The sequence below is a fragment of the Cryptotermes secundus genome, unplaced genomic scaffold (genome assembly GCF_002891405.2).
Source record: "Cryptotermes secundus unplaced genomic scaffold, Csec_1.0 scaffold630, whole genome shotgun sequence".
NCBI classification, from domain to species: domain Eukaryota; kingdom Metazoa; phylum Arthropoda; class Insecta; order Blattodea; family Kalotermitidae; genus Cryptotermes; species Cryptotermes secundus.
The window spans coordinates 413846-434851 of NW_019720573.1; the positions used below are offsets into that span (position 1 = coordinate 413846).

A 21006-nucleotide genomic window follows, 5' to 3' on the forward strand; every position below is an offset into this window, starting at 1 on the left:
GAAGCTTCCCCCCCCCCCCATTCCTTTTATGTTTCACTGTGAGTGAAGGAACCACCATCAGTTTCGACAAGAATGCCTGATTACCACATACACACGCAGTTGTAAATAATATTAATAGTGCTGAAACTACAGCTGCAGAAGAGTTCAGTATCCTGCTGTCACAAAATGGTGTTGCATATCTCAACCTTGTGTTTGTGCACTATGAGTTAAATGCATGGCAAACTGCTAAATGATCATAAAGAAAATCTATGACAAAAAGGAATGTAATTTTTTCAATCTTAAAGTAAAACTTTCAGGTCTTTAAATTAATAGTTCTAATATTTTGGGTTGTATCAAGTATCAGCACCTGGCAAATCCTTTGGATATGTCTCAAACAGGTGTATAATTGTGTAATTTCTTATTCATGCACACCACAATGGAGACATAGGTTTGTTTCCTGAGGATTACTGAACTTTGCTATCTTCTGGAATATGGCATGCGTAGTCTGGTATATATTCAGCAGCATACTGGAGGAAAATGCTGCCTTCATCTTCAGTGCTGATCTACCAGACATCAGTAATCTTTGTAGTCATGAGAACCTCAAGTCTTACAGCAGTGTAGATATTACTGATTCATTTAACCCAGTCTGTTAGAATATATCTGCAGGATCCCTTGGTTACAGAATCAAGCCATGTCTGACTTTCACCATTACAAAGGAGTGGGATTAAATAAAAACGAAGACAAACATTCGCTCACTGAGTGGTATTCGAATCCACAGTGTTTCAAAAGTCTAAGGTTGTGAGTGATGGAATACTTGCTTATGTAAGAAGAATCCAAGAGAACTCATATATAGGATATATGTGTATAATGAGGGCAGTCTATACAACAATATTTGTGAAAAACAAAATAGGCACTATTATATCAACATTTGTTTCATTTTGCTGTTGACGCTACAAGTTTCGGCGATCATCAGGCATACAATGATACTAGTCCTAGTTCCTGAATTGCGTATAATTTCAGTATTGATCCATGTTGTGTTCTTGTGACTTTTAAATGCATAAATTGAATTTTCAGATAAAACATAAATACTTAGGCAGTAAAATATAGAATTAAAAATAAAACTTAAAAATTAAAATTGTACAGAAATGAGATATTTTTGTAATAAATCTCTTTGATACTTTGTGACTGCTACCCCTCGTCAATCCCTTCAGCCACTGACAGTATTCCCCCCCACCTCATACCACTAGATTCTATACAAACACATACACATATACACATAACCCCCACCACAGCAAGTAGTCTAAACCAAACCACTACAACATAGTGACAACATCAGCACAAGGAGCGGCCTGTACACATATACACATAACCCCCACCCCAGCAAGTAGTCTAAACCAAACCACTACAACATAGTGACAACATCAGCACAAGGAGCGGCCTGTACTCATATACACATAACCCCACCCCAGCAAGTAGTCTAAACCAAACCACGACAACATAGTGACAACATCAGCACAAGGAGCGGCCTGTACACATATACACATAACCCCCACCCCATCAATTAATCTAGACCACGCATGTCAAACTTCAAACAGGTTGTGATCGACTTTTTAGTGTCAAAACTGCCAGTGATCTACCACCCCCTCCTATTGTCTTACCTCGCTTTAAGTAAAAATATTGATAAAAATAACATGACCATGATGTTTGTTGTAAAAGCAACAAACATGGAAAGTACAGACTACTTTAACACGTATTTTCCCTTCAAAATCTGAATATAATCATATTATATTACAAGTGAAGTTACATGATTTTCACGTATAATTTCCTTATAGGCCTATGAGGTCGACCAAAAATCATCCCTTGATCGACCGGTCGATCGTGATCAACACGTTGGACATGCCTGATCTAGACCAAACCACTACAACATAGGGACAACATCAGCACAGGGAGCGGCCTGTACACATAATATCATAAAAACTTGGTATGCATAAGTACATATACTAAACAGCCTAAAAACAGGTTTAGTCACAACACACTCAACAAGCTTCACCTCATAATAATTAAATAATATTGTTACAGATCACTCCAAGTAAACAATCTGTTGGGTGATACACAAATAACGAGCATAGGCTGCACAAGACGAGAGCAAGGTCGAAACCACACGACCTAATTTATGAGAGATCTTGATACACAGGCACCCCACACTATAATTGCTTCTACCACCAGATAAGCATATTAACACATAGCAGTCAAAAAGCTGTAAAGAGCTTTATTACAAAAATACCTCATTTCTGTACAATTTTAATGTTAATGTTAATGTTAATAAATATTGAAGGGTGTAGAGCCATTGCTATGAAACGGCCCTGAGATGGGAGAATACTAGGGCCGTTTCTGTGCAACAGCTCAGTAAACATGTTCCCATGGCAATGGATAGCAACAGAGGAACAGTATTTTCTAAATAGTCTGTGTTGAGAGGTTATAAGCAAGGGACAAGGTTAGAGCTTAGTCAGAGATCAGTGAAAGTATTATAAGTTCACGAACATGTGCGTTGGCCAGAGTGGTTTTTACGGACTTCACTTTACATAGTGTGTTCACAGCCAACTCCCGTTTGGCGATGATGGTATTGATGAAGTTTGCTGCCTGGCCGTGATTGTGTGCAGTGCTGTGCGAAACAACAAAGGAAGCAGTGTACTTAAATGTACACAAAGATGGCAGACATACCAATATCGGGATTCTACAAATACTGGAGTCAGAAGCTAATATCGCTGAAATCTCAGTGTTATGCCATCATGAATAAGTAACTAGAAACAGCTTCTGTAGTACAAGTGTATAAAGTACTGAATGACATTGAGAATCTTGCTGGAAGCACACCAGCTAAAGTGGGGGAAAGGTCTGAATGGACCTATATTGTGATTAGTGCAGAGGAGAACAGGTGTAGATGGGAAGCCACATTTGAGCACTCTATATGGCATATATGGTAACACTGAATGAACCGAAGGCCAACCTTAAGGTGCGTACACAGGCAAGACAAAGTACCGCAGTGAACAAAACATCAGTGGAATCAACGGCCCAGGATGACGACTTCGGGGAAGCAGAGAGATGCAAGAAGAGTATCTCTAGTGATACCTCACAGACAGCCAAGAATCGCCCAGACCAGTCCCAACATCTGCAGTTGTCAGGCTGCCTGCAATAGCAGTGTTAGCTCTCAACTTCTTTGCACCTCTCAGAACTACTGACATGGACACAGAGACTACTGGAGCAGAGAACGCACTACCAGACCAGGAGGATCCCAGAAAATCAGGTAGGCCTCCACCAACAGTGACGACTTCTACCACAAACATCATTCGACTCCAAAATAACATCAAAGGGGAGTACGAGTTCCGAAATACACAAAATGGAACCTTTATCATAACAAAGGAAATGGCAGACTATTCAGCCACGAAATCCTACATGGAGAAAAGTAATCTCCCCTAGTTTGCCTTCTCCCCAGATTCTGAAAATCAAGGCATTAATCCATCACCATCCCCCAGACATGCCAATAAAAGATATTTCCAGTACCTTTGAGGACTGAGGCTTCAACGTCATCAACGTGAGGTAAATGATGGCCCCTCGAACAGCACCCACCCGACAAACCCATGGTTACCTTGTTACCTTAACAAGAAACATAAAATCCCAAGAGATATACAAGCTGAATAGCATGAACTGTACTGTTATCAAGGTAGAGTTAGAGAGAACTGAAACTGGTCTTACACAATGCTACAACTGCCAAAACTTTGCCATGACTGGACCAACTTCAAGCAACTCACTCTATGCTGCTTGCATAGGGAGTGCCATGAAAAGGAAAATACAGAATCTATGCCGAGCCGCAGAAATTGCACCCTAGTAGAAGGAGAGAAACCTCATCCGGTGACATACTGAGACTGCAGCGATGAGAAAGAAGAATTGCAAAGGAGAAGAGCACAACGAGCTCTCAAGGTACATTCTGGGAGGACGTTGTGCTCTAAGTTCGCCTCACCAGAACAATCCTATGCAGCTGGACTGTGTCAAGACACTCAGCACCAGCAGTCACAGGCACTGCAGACATGTGAGAAAAGCATGTGGCACCCTGTGCAGCAACATCTGCCGCAACAGGAAGTACAGAAAACAGGTCTGTCATTACAGGCTGCCAGTTCGCCTGACAGTGGCACAATCACTGTAGTGCAACAGATCATCACAGAGCTCTATGAAGCTGTATCAGAAAAAGACGAAATAATGGCCATCACAGAAGTGGTAAACAAAATAGCTCCTATAGTCAAAGACTGCACAAATGGCACCTGGAGGCAGCGCTATGAGCTCAGTAAAAAGTTGTAAGACTTAACATATAGATGTGGCTCTTCTCTCAGAGACATATCTCAAACCCCATGAGAGATTCTTTATTCCATATTATCAATTTTATCATACTTGCCGCTTCCTGGGAAGAAAAGGCATTCCCCACAACCATGTAGACCTACATTTGCTTCTTTTTATAGAAGCCACAGGAGTTTGCATACCTTTTGGTGTTAGTGAAGTGCTACCTGTAACAGTATGTAAGTTCCCAGGCCACACCTGGAATGATGGAGACATCACTGAGCTCTTAAGCTTTAGACATAAGTTGATACTGGCAGGCGATCTGAATGCTAAACATTCACCTTGGAATAGCATAGTTTCAAAACATTCAGGGGTGGAACTACTGAATTTACTGCACCTCTGTGTCCCACTCTCCTGCAGGAAATGGTGATGAGCTTGATATTATTGTGGACAAGAGTGTCCAGCTGTCAGAAGTCATTGTCTCTGATATTCTCGACTCAGATCACCTAATAATCGTTTTCCACTTATTAGAACTAAGAATCTTTCAGACCCTGTTGACAAATATGCAGATTGGGAACAGTGAAATATCTATGCCAACGAATATACAAGTAGGGGTGCCACAAGTTTCTATCCTGTCTCCCACATTGTACAGTATATGTATGTATATAAATGTTACACCCCAAACACCTGGTGTATATCTAGGTCTCTTTGCTGACACCTGTATATATGCGACAGGCCACAAAGAGGGTTATGTTCTCAGAAAGCTGCACCGAGGTCTCAGTGCTATTGAGACATGGTGTTAGCACTGGAGCATAAATATCAATGAAGATAAAATTCAGGCCATCTGCTTACGCCCCATGAGGTTCATCTGACATTGAAGGGATGAAATATCCCCTTTGTCAATCATGTAAAATATCTGGGTGTAATCTACAATAAGAGAATTCCATGAAAACGGCACATAGATATGATTGAAGCCAAGGCCTTCAGAACATTCATTATAGTCTTCCCCCTATTCAAAAGTGAGTGTTTAAGCGCCAACATTGAACTAATCATCCGTAAGGCACTTGTCAGACTCATACTTGGAATTGGCGGCAAACAACTACCTCTTAAAATTGCAGCTCCTAGAAGACAAGGTTCTCCTCACCACTGGAAATTTTCCAAGGTGCAACCTGGTCTGCGATTTGCACACGGCTTTCAACCTTCCGTGTGTGTACAGTTATGTAAAAAAATTGCGCAGTGCAGGCAGCAAGCAGAAGTCATACAAAATCATGAGAAGGATTGTGTTCGCAGCACAGGATAAGGCGAACCCAGACCTAGAAAATACAAATCAAGAAACAGACTCCGTGGTTTTAGTCCACAAGCGAACTATACCGACCGAGCGACCGCCGCTTGTCGGCGAAGTTAGTGCCATCTTTAGCGGATAGAGGGTGTCGCGTGGTCAGCGCAACGAATCCCCTTGGCCGTTAATTTCGGTTTTCTAGACAGGAGCCGCTATTTCCTTGAAATAGGTCCTCAATTATCCTCACGAGGCTGAGTGGACCCCGTTCCAGACCCCCTGCTTCTCAGAAAATCTTGTAGCGCCGTGAATCGAGCCCGGACCTATGGATCTGTAGCCAGGAACTCTGACCACTAGACCACAGAGGCGGTCTACATAGAAAACACAAGAAGCTTAAACATGGCGGTGGTCAAGCTTACAGCCAGTCAAGCGACTACGCTGCCGTTGTAACATAAGATATGTAAGTTAGGCATGGTCTGCTGACAGAAATCTGATCAAGTCAAGTCAAAGTCACATTGCGACTGACGGTCAGTCAGTCAGTCTTGGTATCGAGCCCCATCTGGGGTTCATGACCAAATATTTATTACTGTTTGACAGTTACGGTCTTGTTTCTTGTGGAGCGCCCTCTCTGACGAGAGGACGAGTCTGTCATTTGTACACGCTGCTGGTCCTTGCCAGCGTAGTCTTTCTTGGGTCCTAGTCCTTTGGGACTCGCGGCCGTATTTTACTGTCTGAGATTTGACAGTTCCCATTTTGTCGCCTCCTACGACTCGCAGGATCACGGTGGAGGTATTCGACCCCGCCTCCACACGGGTTTAGAACTGCAGCGCCAATTGTCTTCAAGATAATTCCTCGGCACGGACCACTCAGTAAACACAGCCCGTCTCTTGTTGTAGAAGTGTGTTTATCGCGCCGTTGTATACAGACGGCCGAGGCGATCTTCTGTTATTGCGTGCGTATTTATTGAGGGCGTTATCTAGCAACGGCCTCTGTGTACAGAGTCACTGCTTAGCAGCGGGTCTGAACGGAACAGTAATTCGACGCTATACGGCCTGAGGTATTGGCAACGTCTTTAAATGAAGTACAAAGACGCATGAATGAAAGTCGCGTAGGTTGATATTTTGTATTCCAGAAGCGTTTTGTGTTTCATTCTTCTGGAATTTACGAGTTCAGCTGTGAGGATGACGCACACTGCGTCGAAATAACTGCACACTAACTGCCAAACGCTGATAGTCCGTGAGGTCTACTTATTCATTTTCTGAGGTTCGATAGTGGAACAAGACCCTAAAACAATGCTATATTTCTCTTTAACATTAGTTTTTGTATAGTATTATTTTTTATTACTACCCATTGAAATTGGTAGATCATTGTTTCATATTTTGATCACTTACTATAATCAAAATATTCTAAAAAAGAATAATAGTATGTAAGATTTGAGGTTTTCACGGCGTTGACTATGAAGAAAACAGTCTTCTGGGATTTGGCACCGCGTATATGTGGTGTTAACCGACGTTTCGGAGGAGCAGTCTACTTTTACCGGTTCTCACGGTCTCTTCGCTTGCGGATGTCTTATATTTTTCCTTCTACCCTGAAGATAGAGGCGATACGTTCCTCCGAAACGTCGGTTAACACCACATATACACGGTGCCAAATCCCAGAAAACTGCTTTCTTCAAGAATAATAGTAATTTGGGGTACCAAGAGGGGATCATTGTACTGAAGTTACAGGTATTTATGTAATATAGACAAACAACTGGGACACAAATGCTTCGAATTCCTACGAATGGAATCCGGCTGACACAGAATTAAAGAGAGAAGTAGCCGCTTGAGATACTGCGCATGCCAGTTTGCGGTAAGGACTCGTGTTAATAACGCGATGCGAGTGGCTAAAATTATCCGCCGACTTATGCTCTGCTTTTGCCAACTGAGTCAGAGTGTCGTGTCCGAGATGTGGACAGAGCGCAGTTAAACCCTAACCCAGAAATATTTATATGAGATTCTGATGTTATCAGACAGTTTCTGTCAGCAGTTTGCGATTTCTTGGAGAAATAGGCCATGAAGATCTAACTGAAGGAGAGTCCAGTGACAGGCTTTGTTAACATGGCGCTAAGCACAACCAATGCTTGTCATTTGCTCAAAGAAAACTCTGTGACAGGACTTCGGTACCTTTTATTATCCGTAAGGTAAAAGGTAAAGATGTCCCTGTGCTTAAATAATTAAGCTCTATGCCATGGAGGCGTATGGGGGAGTGGATGTGTAGATCCACATTTTCCTGACCTCGGCACTAACTGGAGGTTTATTATCCCAATTCAGGATTTTTTATAAATTACACTTTATTAGCGGATTCCTTTGCCGTTCACAGTGGCCGCGCGCTGTCTGAGGCATGTACTGTGTTCACCCCCTCGAACACTGGGGTCGTGGGTTCGAATCCCACTTGAGGTATGGATGTTTGTGTACGTTTATTCTGTGTTTGTGCTGTCCTGTGTGCGGATAGCGTCCTTGAGACGGGCTTGTACCCCGTCCAAGGAGTCCTACTGACTGCATGAAACAAGATCAAGAAACTGAAAAGCGGCCAGGGCCAAACAAAGGGCTGTAGAGCCATGGATGGATTCCATTTAAACTATTCTTTTCTTATTTAACAATGCTTCCTTAGTTGCATAGATCATATAACATCGAATAAGGATTTGTCAGTGACGAACTGTGAAATGAATGAAAGATGGCTGTGTTTGCCTCTTTTAAAATACTAACCCAGAATTTGCCTGGAATAACTGAGGAAATCTATGGAGAATATTAATTAAATTGGGCGGAGTGTGGGTCAGCATTCAAACTCACAACTCTCCTAACATAAACTGCTAACAGCCACATCGAAAATTTTCGTAGATGGCGTTGTGAAACTGTTACAGAATTTAAGGGAAAAATGCCGTCATGCCTTCACCACGCCCTCCACGAGTTACAGCCTCATTCTCCGTTCACCTTTACTTCAATAGAACCCCCTCCCCCCGATTTCTGGGTTGACCCTACGTCATGGTAAAGAGAAAACTACACTTCTGCTCCCGGTAATGGAACAGCACTGCTTGGCTGAATTGTCCAGTTCATAATTTTCTTGCATGGACGAAAATTCAAATTAGTTTTAAGGACCGAGGGGGGAAGCGGTGGAGTCTTCATCACGTGAGTGTCTTGTGTCATATTTACTTTCAGCTTACCGAGCAGGTATGGGTTACGTTTTTTTTACCGAAGATAATCAATGGGCATGTCTATATTACTCGTATTATTACAAAATTCAGAATTTACGTTTAAGATAAAATATTGTATAACTTCGTTATTTTTAGTTGGTCGGGTTGTTTATATTTGTCTTATATATTTTTATTTGGGTGCATTTATCCCAGTTAATTCAATGAGTCTGTGTACAAACTGAAATTTGAGCGGTGTCTATACTTAGGTCTGTTTCAAGGTTAGCGTCGTTATGACCCGCAGGTACTTCCTCACCATGGCGAAGGCGTCGTGACCCATGCAAACGATCAGAAATAAGTAACATCTATTATGAAATCGATATTTTCCACTTTCCATGCTTGAGTTTCATTTCATAATCTGTGGTTCGTTCAGTTGCACTAATTCTTGCCCTTGTCTGAATATCTGTGTTGCAGAAGAGTCAAGTGAACTGAATTTATGATTTTTTCTTTCAGTTTTATTAATTTTCATCTGTAGTAGCTCAGGACTTAGTTAATTTAGCTGTATACTAGCCCTTTGAGTTTTAGCGGAAATTTCTTTCGAATCTTAATTTTCCACTCCCTTTTTAAATTTTATTTGCCCTGTCATGTTTTGTTCCTCTTTTCCTCCGTTAAAACAGTGACGTAATTTAACATGGCCATCCTTCAGATGGCGCAATAAAGCCACTAGCTGTGCAAGCACGTGACAATTAACACGGCGTGAGAACGATACAATATTGCACAGAATCACCGGACCGTCCAGTGATTGAGGTTAGCTCTTTTTAAGGGGCCCAACTGAGTAGGCGTCTTCCTTTCTCATCTCAAGACGGAAACAGATCCAGTTTCCGAAACGTCGTGTCCTCTATTATCTAGAATTGAGGACGATGGAAAAAGTTCATAAGCCCAGTAATTCTGTGTGCCATCCACCATCGTCAGAACCCTTTAGAATCTACTGATACAATATTGGCCTAAAACACAGGGAGATAACACGTACATAGCCATACACATGAATTCATTTCTCTACAGGCTCCGCATCAGCTGTCCGTAATAGGACGAAGGCTGGAGTAAAATACGCAGTTTCCCATACATGTAATGGGGTGTGTGAAGAATGGGAGATAAAAGTTTCCGTTATGATCATTCCAAGAGAATAGAACAAAACTACAATATATATATATATATATATATATATATATATATAGCCTTATTTGTTAACAATGTTATTTACATTTCTATATGTTCGGGTATTAGGTTATAATACTCGTAGTTACCTCAGCGCCTTAGTTTGTCATTGGAATATTAACTGTCGTTGCAGGATTTTCCTATTCTTTAATTAACAGAGACCTGTGTTTCACTAATTGATATTCGCAGAAATAACTTGAAATCATTGGTATCAGCTGGCAGTAAGCGTTGAATTGAATGTGCATTTAGACACGTCAGTAAATCAGTTGTATCGTGTGCAGGGTGCGTCCGCCGAAACCCGAGGATACACACAGCAGCTCTAAATGTGGAGCACGCTATTTCGAGCCTGCTCAGTCGGTAAGAACGCCGACTCCACTTGCTTCCCCATTCGTTTGTGTTGTCAACTGTAAGATCGCTGTATTAGTTACAGGTTAATATTAATTGAACTGAATGAGTTGTTCTGAGATCTGTTGCCCCATCTAGCAAGGACTAACTGGGTGTGGAGGCCGCGCCATAGCGCAGGCGGTTAGTTGCTGGCTTCTCACCGCGCCGCCACGGCTTCGAGTCTAGGTCTGGTTATGTGGGATTTATGGTGGACAAAGTGTCGCTCGGGCAGGTTTTCTCCGAACACTTTCGGTTTCCCCTGATAATCTTCATTCCACCCATTGCTCCACAATCATCATACTACTCGTATATCATCCGGGGCTGGTACAATAGGCCAGAAGTGGCCGCAGTACCAAGTGGACTCAGTCTCACCACCCTCAGAAAAATTAACAATAAATAACTACATGTGGAACTACGAACAGTTGCCTCTACAGAGACTGAACTGACTGCGTCACGAACCCGGAACATTTGCTTCTATACAGTATGGACTGAGGGCATTTGGAGCCCAGAACATTTGCCCCTACACAGTACGGACTGAATGCGTCTGCAACCCGGAACATTTGCCCCTACACAGTACGGACTGAATGCGTCTGCAACCCGGAACCACTTCCCCTTTACAATATGAATTGACTGTTTCTGGAGGCCGGAACGTTTGTCTGTATTCAGTCTACGGAAAGTTGGTGAATTTTTGTATCAGACCAGAGATCAGAAAGGGACTAGTTGCAAGGTTCCGTCCTTGTGTGCGTCTGAGGCTTGAGAAGGCGGAGACAGTGAACTGGTTGGGCTCCTTCACTGTGTGCGTCTGAGGCTTGGGAAGGCGGAGACAGTGAACTGGTTGGCCTCCTTCACTGTGTGCGTCTGAGGCTTGGGAAGGCGGAGACAGTGAACTGGTTGGCCTCCTTCACTGTGTGCGTCTGAGGCTTGGGAAGGCGGAGACAGTGAACTGGTTGGCCTCCTTCACTGTGTGCGTCTGAGGCTTGGGAAGGCGGAGACAGTGAACTGGTTGGCCTCCTTCACTGTGTGCGTCTGAGGCTTGGGAAGGCGGAGACAGTGAACTGGTTGGCCTCCTTCACTGTGTGCGTCTGAGGCTTGGGAAGGCGGAGACAGTGAACTGGTTGGCCTCCTTCACTGTGTGCGTCTGAGGCTTGGGAAGGCGGAGACAGTGAACTGGTTGGCCTCCTTCACTGGGTGTGTCTGATTAAAAGGACCATAATATACAGAATGAAACGAAATTCATCGTAGTGTGATTTATTGCTGAAAAGAAAGTCGAAAATATTGTATAACATATATTCCATGACTTTCAGTATTAAAGGTAGACGTCACCGTCGAATGGCGCAGGCTACCAAATGGTCACTCCATGGGCGCCTCGTAGTTACAATAGATGTTCCAACTGGCTTCCACCCATCAGAAGGCAGTTCTCCGCTTGGCACCGTCTCGAACACGCCGTAACATACGTATTGGCATCGACCTTTGTCAGAGGTTCTTGACGTCCTGCTACGAGATCTTCGACAGTCCGATGGTGGAGGGGGAAGCATAAACATGCTCCTTCAGGTGTCCCCATGAGTAAAAGAAAACGATCGGAGTTAGGTATGGCTACCCAGGAGGCCATTCTATCGGCCCTCGACGCCCAATCCGTGTTCCTGGATGTTGTGTTCAACCAATACTGAACGTATTCCCCAGACTACGCTGTAGCTGCGCCGTGGTGACGTCACAGCCCCTGACTCAAGCCATAGGCACACCTTCAAGCAGCCCCGGTAGTGCAGTTCAGAGAAAATCGTAATATCGTTAAGCAGTAGACAGGGGCCCACGACAAGTTCCCCTACCCGGGGATTATGCCGTGCCCAGAAGTAACTGTTGTAGACGTTGTACACACGCATCGTCTATCCGCAGAATATTGTGCTGCAGTTGCCCGTACAGTCCGCGAGAGACCTGTAGGTGTAATGTGCAGCAGCATCACAGGGACTGAGGGTCAGGAACATGTCGCAGTGTCCCTAGTATGTGTAGTCCGTGGTCATTGGATCACAACTGACACGACTTGCGTACACTTAGCAGCTCGCTACGTCTCGTAATGATGCATCACACTTCTGAGAAAGACGTTACTCCATTTGACGGTGACGTGTATCTCGAAAATTAAGCGTCTCAGGACGTGTGTTGTATGATATTTTCGACGTGATTATTTAACCAAGGCTCACACTATGACAAGCTTGTTTGCGACCTTCGTTTCAACCTGTATAACGACATTGATGATGGTACGACAGAATCAGAACATTGGTTTTGAAGATGGAAGCTGTGCCTCTCATTCCTACCCGTCCTCACATCTCCGCAACACAGAAATATGGAGTAAGTTGCTACCACAGTCCTTGCATTGTTGCTTTAGTGGCTTTCGGCGCGGAGAGCTTGAGGGGTGTTGCTGTAACATGTCCGTCGAAGGTTTGAGCAGCAACCGTATCACAGGTTCTGGTAAAAACCTGTCATGCAGCAGTGGTCTGGAGTTAGTGTTCGAGCCTACTGCTGTTCTAAGAGCCCTGAATTCGTTCCCAGCCATCGCCGCTAATCTTAAAGTGACATATACGCCTATAGCAGGTATACCTCAGACTAGGTCTACTGGCATAGCGAATCGGACCTTTTAGAGACTCGTCTTCAGCATCGTTAGTCCACCCCTGCATGTGAATGTCTTGTCTGCTATATTTGGCGCATGCTCCTACCGTGTGTTTATATTTGTAGAAATGTTGATTTTGTGGGTGCCAACTTATGAACAATTCTTGAATTATTTGGCTCATTGTCAGGTTGTTTCGGTCATTAAAGAACTTTCACGTCTTCTGTCTCGTAGATCAGACATGAAAAGTTGTTTGTTATGCTTCTCAGAAACTTGAATGTAACCAGTCCTGTGTTTGTAATAATATTAATAGTGTCTCAAACGAAAAGTACATATGCATAAGATATCGCGCATTGAAGTCGTTAAAGTACATGTGTTTATGCGAACATTTTGTAGGCCTGCATTTACTTTCTTTTTTTGCAGAATTTCAACGAAACAATTCAGGCTTGATAATTTTGTAAGGAGAGGGCATGTCGCCCCCATGTCTAAGTGCCATGCGTCGAGGCTACATGGGACAGTAGGTAATTCTGCACACTTGGCTGGAGTAGGCGTTACATCGTGTTTGGGGCTGGGGGACCTCGGTCCAGCATACATGTACCCTATGTGTGGTCATTATAATTTTGGCAAGCAATGTGGCGGCCGACTTGAACAGATGAAGAGGCGTCAGTCTGTTCTGCTGGCTTCACAGAGCCGCATGAACTCACACACACTCAATAAATAAGTCGTATTGAAGCATGTGACCTACTTGCTGCCCTGAGTTGCTGAGACATGTCCTCCTTCACGAGTAACTAGAAAATAGCCCGATTCTGGGATATAATGCCGTGAAGTCGGTGAAAGTCCGGCGTTTCGATGGAACATATCACCTCCATCTTCAGGGTTGACGAGTAAGCCAAGTAAGAAACCTCCATGAAGCAGTTCAGCACTCTTTGCTTTCTGCCTGCTTCATGGCGGTTTCTCACTCGGCCTGCTGTTCAACCCTGAAGATGGAGGCGACATGTTCTTCCGAAACATCAGTTGACGTTATATCCCAGAAGGTATGATCCATCGTGACAGTCGCTATGAGACCCTCAGATCCAGGAATCTCGTTATGTCTGATCCCAGAGAAAATCACTGCTTACTCTAAACTTAGAAGAGCAAACCCGGATTAAATTATCTGCAAGAAGACATAAAGTTTTCGAGTTTTTGTGTGTGGTTGCAAATTTGAATCTGTTCTAACCGTACATAGCAGTAACATCGCTGCTGTTCTGCAACAACCAAAGGCTGAGCGTCATCAGTTTGTTAATTGAAGAAATGTCTAGATACATATTTGGTCTGATTTTACACATCACATTAATACGCAATCTTATGGCCAAGAAGTAATTATGCTGGCAATGAGAAGTTTAGTTTAGTTCTTTATTTTCATGTGATAACCCAAGAGCTAGACGAACCGTTTACGTAATTAGCGCAACTGAAGTTGTTAACAGTCTGAAGGAAGAGTTTGAAATTTAAAAGAGTAGGCGCTATGTTTCAAACATGAAGAAGAAAGACACATAGCAGTAGAGTTTTAAGTTACATTTCTATCTGTCGTCCTGTCATGTTACTGTTTGGAGAACATATAAGGCGTAATGCTTAAAGCAATTTATGTCCCTATGTAACCATAACCATATTAATACATAACGCTATATTTACATGCCTGGCCAGCAAATACTGACTGGGATGTATGATATACCTTTCGTTCGGTGCACATGAATGTAATCAAACTAAGCATAATTCCGCGTCTGTGTCCTGCACTGCAGCAGTTTCCATTTGCTAGTGACTTTATTCAGGGCTCTCTTGTTGCTTACATTGTTTGGAAAGTTCATGAGAGAGTTCTGCAAGGCTCTACACGTAGCTATGAACATTAAGAGACAATCAGTTGAAGATATCGGACATTTCAAATAAGTAATTTAATTTTTGGTGAAGTTAATTTAGTAACAATCGAAGCGAACGGCGTGTTATTTATCTAGTGTCAAAACATTCCCTTTCATGCCATATGCCTTTCATATTTAGGTAACCAGCACAGCTGTAAATACACCACAACTCAGCACATTATTTTGCTTTTGAGCAAGCTCGAAAAAACTCAAGTCATATAAAGATCAAAGTTACTCAAATATGTCTTCTGTCTTCACTGAGATACGAACTCAGGCATGGATACACATTAATGGCGCTGCCTAGAATCACTGACCCTATGTACGTTCAATAACTGAGAAAAACAGATCTTCCACCTTTTTAAAATGTTGTGGGAATCTGCAAGCAGATCACCATTCTCATCCTTCGCTAAGTTACTTTTAGGATGTTAACTCTTTTTAAATCCATATAGTCTTCCATCTATCTATATCTATCCATCCATCCATCCGTCCGTCCGTCCATCCCTCCATCCATCCATCCGTCCGTCCATTCGTCCGTTCGTCCGTCCATCCATCCGTCTGTCCGTCCATCCATCCGTCTGTCCATCCATCCATCCGTCCGTCCATCCATCCATCCATCCGTCCGTCCATTCGTCCATCCATCCATCCGTCCGTCCGTTCGTCCATCCATCCATCCGTCCGCCCGTCCGTTCGTCCATCCATCCATCCGTTCGTCCATCAGTCCGTCCGTCCATCCGTCCGTTCGTCCATCCATTCATCCATCAGTCCGTCCGTCCATCCATCCATCCGTCCGTCCGTCCATCCATCCATCCGTCCTTCCGTTCGTCCATCCATCCGTCCTTCCGTTCGTCCATCCGTCCATCCATCCATTCATTCATTCTTATTGCTCCCACCTGGAGCAGAGGGCATCCGCGAAACATTTCATTTCCCTTCAGTTTTTTAACCTTAGACAGTCGGTAGGGCTTCATGGACGGGGATCAGCCCGACGCAAGGCCGCTACCTACACAGGATAACACAAACAGAATAAACGCAAACATCCGTGCCTTGATTGGGATTCGAACCAAGGATCCCAATGTTCGACCGGGTGAAAACATTTCATGCCTTATAGCACGTGGTCACTGTGATCTGCTTTTTTCCTCTGTACAGGTCTCTAATGTTCTTGTTCTTACAGTTCGTTGCAAGCTCATCAATTTTGTCTTTCAGATATTCCCTCTTCTTATTCCTGAAATGTCTGTTCTTTTCTCAAGTCTTATATAGTTCACATTGTCCCAATTTATTTTGCTTGGATCATGTAAACACTGCAGTCTGGTTTCTTTCCTTTGTCTGGTAATTTTTTAGCGTTCTTCATCGAACGTGGCTTTTGCTTCTTCAGTTCATAATCACCTAGACTCTAGCAGAAATTTTGATATTCTCTCTAATATTTACCCAAGCTATATCAATATCCACCTCAGTTTCCAAGTTTTCCAGATCTTGTAAACCTATTTGAGATTTCAGAAGGATACTGCTCTTTACCCTGTACCTCATTTAATTTCTTGAGATTGAACCTCTCCATATGAACTCTGTGTGTTGTTTGTTTGTTTACTGCCAGTCTTTCCCTAACCTTTGCCACCACCAGGCAGTGGTCAGTATCACAATCTACTGCCCTGACGATCGGACATCAGGTACACATGAATACCATCTCCTGTCTATCAAAATATGTTCAGTTTGATTGTATTTCCATTATGAGATGTCCAGGTAAATTTATGAATGTTGCATGTGGGAAGATTGTACTTTTGACAATAAGAATTTTGGATGTGGTAAAGTTTACTACTCTAACTCCATTCTCGTTACTAATTTATGCAAACTCTCATCCCCAATTGATTTGAAAATGCCCTCCCTACCTAGTTTGGCATTGAAATCTCCTAACAGAATTTTCGTATGGTATATAGGGAAGTTACCGAATACACACGTTCTAGTTCGTCGTTGAAGCTGACCTTCATATTGTCGCGTGTTTGTACGACTAAAGACGCGGATTTGTGTTGGCAAATCGATTTATTGGATATTTCCAGAAGTCGTCATTACACTGAGTTGTAACACTCTCTGTCTTAATGTACCTATAAGACGCAAACGCGAACAGTGATAACACTCTAAAAGGCTGCTGTAACTGCACCACATAAAGTTAAGTGTTCAGCGTCTGCCTGCTGAGTTCACTTCAACTGCAAGCTGTTCTCTCTGCCGCTCTGTACTGCCAGTGAGTTTGTGTCCTGGCCTGTTCTGAGCTGTTCTGACCTGTTCTGACCTGTTCTGACCTCCCCTCTTAGCTTCCGGAGAACCGAATATAGATCACCCTAAGTAAGATTTGAGGTTTTCACGGCGGTGACTATGAAGAAAGCGGTCTTCTGGGATGTGGCACCGTGTAGATGTGGTGATAACCGACGTTTCGGAGGAACGTATCGCCTCCATCTTCAGGGTAGAAGGAAAAATAAGAAAATCCGCAAGCGAAGATACCGTGAGAACCGATACAAGCAAACTGGTGTTGGAAATATTTCCAAAAATTGTCAGTTCTAAGGTTTTGCTGTAGACGGGGCACTAGGTCTGATGGGAAAACAAAATGAAAACTGATATTAAAATGAATCATGAGGAAATAGGTCAATATGGACCCCAACTTCTTATTTTATTTTTCATTCTGAATCCCAACATTTGTGTGGGAGAAAACGTCTGCCATTTTTGGATCTCGCGCGCAGTGATTTTATTTGTAACCGGTCCGTTATACTCCCACCTATCACTTCAACTCCAATCCGGTTTCCAACACACGAGAAGTTTCTTTTCTCTTCTCGTGCAGATCTTTAACACCCATGTCGGCCGATTTTCAGATCTTGTTTGCAGACCGTCTCCCGTTTATTAACTCAGTTTTCAAAATGTTAGTGACAGTTTTTAACAACATTAAAATTCAAAGGCAAAATGGAGTTCCAACGTATTTGTAAAATTGCTAGTTAAACATGTGAGGTTTCGGGTTCTCACGGCTGTGAATGTGGAGATTGTGACGCACCAGTCTCTCGCGGAAGAACCTGTTGCCTCCATGCTCAGACTTTCCACCAAGACACTGGTGCCAGTTTACGAAACTACTCGGCGTACATCCCAGAAGACCGTTATCTTCATTTGCGAATGTTTTGAACGTTGCTTGTGGAGTGTCTGCCGTTAAGTACGGTATACCGAATGCTTTGGGACAGCCGGCGTTGGCACTCGTCGCGAGCTATGTTTAGCCTGTTGTTGGTCCGCCCAGAACTGCGTGGAGTTAGTCGCTGCCGAGTGAGACTTAGTGTAGGAAGCAGCCCTGGATATTCCATACCTTCATACAATTAACAGGTAGGAAGGAGTTCTTATGCCGGCCTGACATTTGACGTCTGGAAATGTATGAACAGTCAAGTCCTCGGTTCCTTCATTGTGCTAGGTGAATAAAATGAGGTACTAAATCCGGTTCTTCAGCAGGGGGCACCTTGCAAGCCGCGTGTTTGTGAAGTGGAGAATCTCGAGACACATGAATGGAGACGGTCTTCAAGGGATGCAATTTAGAAACATTTATGAATTAAGGAGACTTCGTTTATTCACAAATCACCGAAATCATGAAATGTTATGTCTCGATCGGTGAATTCTTGAAAGACTGTATATGTGAACTCGAGTGTGACACGTAATAAGCGTACTGGGCTGGCCAGTTCTGGAAGCACAGGCCTGTTCTGTGTTGAATTGCTGGTATAAGCGAAAAGTGTAATCGATTGCAGATTCCTCAGAGAACAAATTATTTGTTACGTCATTGCGTGCGAGGTAACACACAGTAGGTCAGTGAATGAGGCGTCATCCATCTTTGTGATATTTCGTGAAATTCACTTTGTTTTTAATCGACATTTGTGCAGTTCAGCTAGCGCAAATAATTACAGACAATTCTGTGGGAATTGTCGTCCTCTCCAGTTTCATGACAAAACTCCGTAATTCGAATGCTGAGGTTGTGGCTTCTTGTGTGCCTACAGGGCCCGTCAGGTGTGTTCAGTAATGGTTATGATTAGTTCAGATTTGAATTTTTATACAATCCCAGTAAGCCTAATACGTGTACACCAGAAGAAATATGTGGATATTGATATTTTAGATAGCAGGCAAATGGCCTGCTGAAGCTATTACTAAATTTATGTTTATCTGAGGGAAAGGCAGTAAGGATTTTTAATTTAGATCAAAACCGATATGATATTTCGTTTGCGAAATCATACTGCTCAAAACTGAAAGAGTACGGGGTTTGTAATCTGATGTGGCACCAAGCCTGTACCTACCGTTTCGGTTGTATTCTTGTGCCAATCTCCGGAGTAGGGTCAGCATGTCTACAGGCAAATATAGACAATTACAATTATATTTAGTCATTAATTGTTATTTTATTTTATAGATAAAAGAAGGATTTCCCTAAGGTGAATGCACACTCTACGTAAAGACAGGCACGGAACGGACCGACAAAGGAATCTCAAATGTACTCAGAGTTGCTGACATTTTGGACTTTGACCACTGTCCGGTATTCTAGAAACTAGAAAACAGCGTTTCAGAAAGTGAATCTGTTTCCGTCCTCAGGTGAGTTGGCTCGGAAACAGAATCAGTTTCCAAAGCTTTGTGTGTTCTAGTTTCTAGAATACCGGACAGTGGTCAAAGTCCAAAATGTCAGCAATTCTGAGTATTATACACCACCATCAGAACCGTTTATAATCTAAATCTAAAATGTATTTTGACCGCATGTTCATGTCTTACGTCACGGACAGACACCTGCCGAAAAAGGGCGGAGGTATTTCTTGGTGTGTCGGCGCCTGTCGGCCGTGGTGAGCACTGCAGGTGCTCAAGGGTGAGACTGATCTTGATGCTCCGCTGTATGCAGGTCACTGTCTGCCCGCTGATTGCCCGTTCCCTCTCGGGGTCGTTACGTGTAGTGCGGAGGGGCCATCACTCTGTAACCAGCGATCAAGCATCAAACTTAAATACGAGTATCGAAAATATGGTGGGAAAATGTGTTGTTCGGTGAGGGCATCCCAGGGTTGGGGGTGGGGGGCGGTAATGAATGATTATGGAGCAATAGGTGATCCATTTTTTTAAGATTTACTGTTTGGTGCTGCTCTGTAAAATGTTTTATGACGTTCTGCAGTGCTTTTTTTCGGCTTATACACGATTGTGCACTTACTGGCAAATAATTGATGTGTGCCGGCACCGTTGCCGGGTGCAGTGTTATATTTTGCTATTGATGGTAAAACCAAGCATAAGAGTTCAGCAAACACGTTCTTTTTTAGTCTGCTTTCCTTATTTAAAAGAAGCAGGATTGAGCGATCTTCATGCTGTCTCTATGTCTGTGAACCTCCCCCCATTAACATTTGAATGCCTTAACCAATCTTTATTAAACTTCGTGTGCATATCGTAGCCCGTCTGAACACAGTAGTTCATAAATTCCTCCCATTAGTCTGTGAATCTGTTTTCTGTGAGATCCGTCTGTTATCAAAGGAAAGAATGAGATTGGTTATTCTCATAACTAATTTTAACTTAAAAGGAAACTCGGACTGGAAAAATTCCCGGCGCTTTTGTATCATTTGTATATCATTAAGAGCTGCAGAGTTCGGGAAACTCGCTCAGATTTGCCCCGCGTGGATTGTTCTACACGTGTGTAACAGAAACATCTATCAAGAAAAATGTCATTTCGGTTGTGGATTTCATGTTGAAATGTTTTACGAGTTTGCAGTAACTCAGGGTTCTGTGTTTGGGTAAAAGATAGCATTTATATTTTTAATATAAGTTAAACTAAGTTGTTAGTTGTGATAGTTTGTTTAGAAAAGTCACAGATCGCTCTGAGGTTGTTACTATTTTTACCCGGGATGCGGTAAAATACACGGCGTACCAACCAATAAAGGATATGCAGTGACACAAATAATGCGTGATTCAAAGCGGCGATCCATTTTTGTTTTCGCGTCATGCATCTTTCCCTCTCTGCGCTTCACATCACGTGACTGATTCCTGTGCTGTTGGACGTCAAATCTGTGGTTCGGCATGGACAGTTGAAATTTTAATGAATATGTCCACTGTTCGTAAAAAGTAATTAAAAAAAACGTTTGGTTGTGGAAATCGATAATGTATGATTCAGTAAACGTTTCGCAGTCGCAATTTTTGTGTTTCCAGTTTCAGA

General features: G+C 43.0%; 1 protein-coding gene across 8 annotated transcripts in view; it reads left to right on the forward strand.

Moving 5' to 3' along the window:
• Positions 1 to 21006, forward strand: part of LOC111869356 (obscurin) — a 228833-nt gene that overhangs the window by 72115 nt on the left and 135712 nt on the right. Inside the window, exon 1 of one of the 8 annotated variants that reach the window (XM_033753467.1) lies at positions 18063 to 18176. The exons of the other annotated variants lie outside the window; for them this stretch is intronic. The gene's annotated coding sequence lies outside the window, so the exon portion shown is untranslated. Of the gene's footprint in view, positions 1 to 18062; positions 18177 to 21006 lie in introns of those variants that run through there. 8 annotated transcript variants of the gene reach the window in all.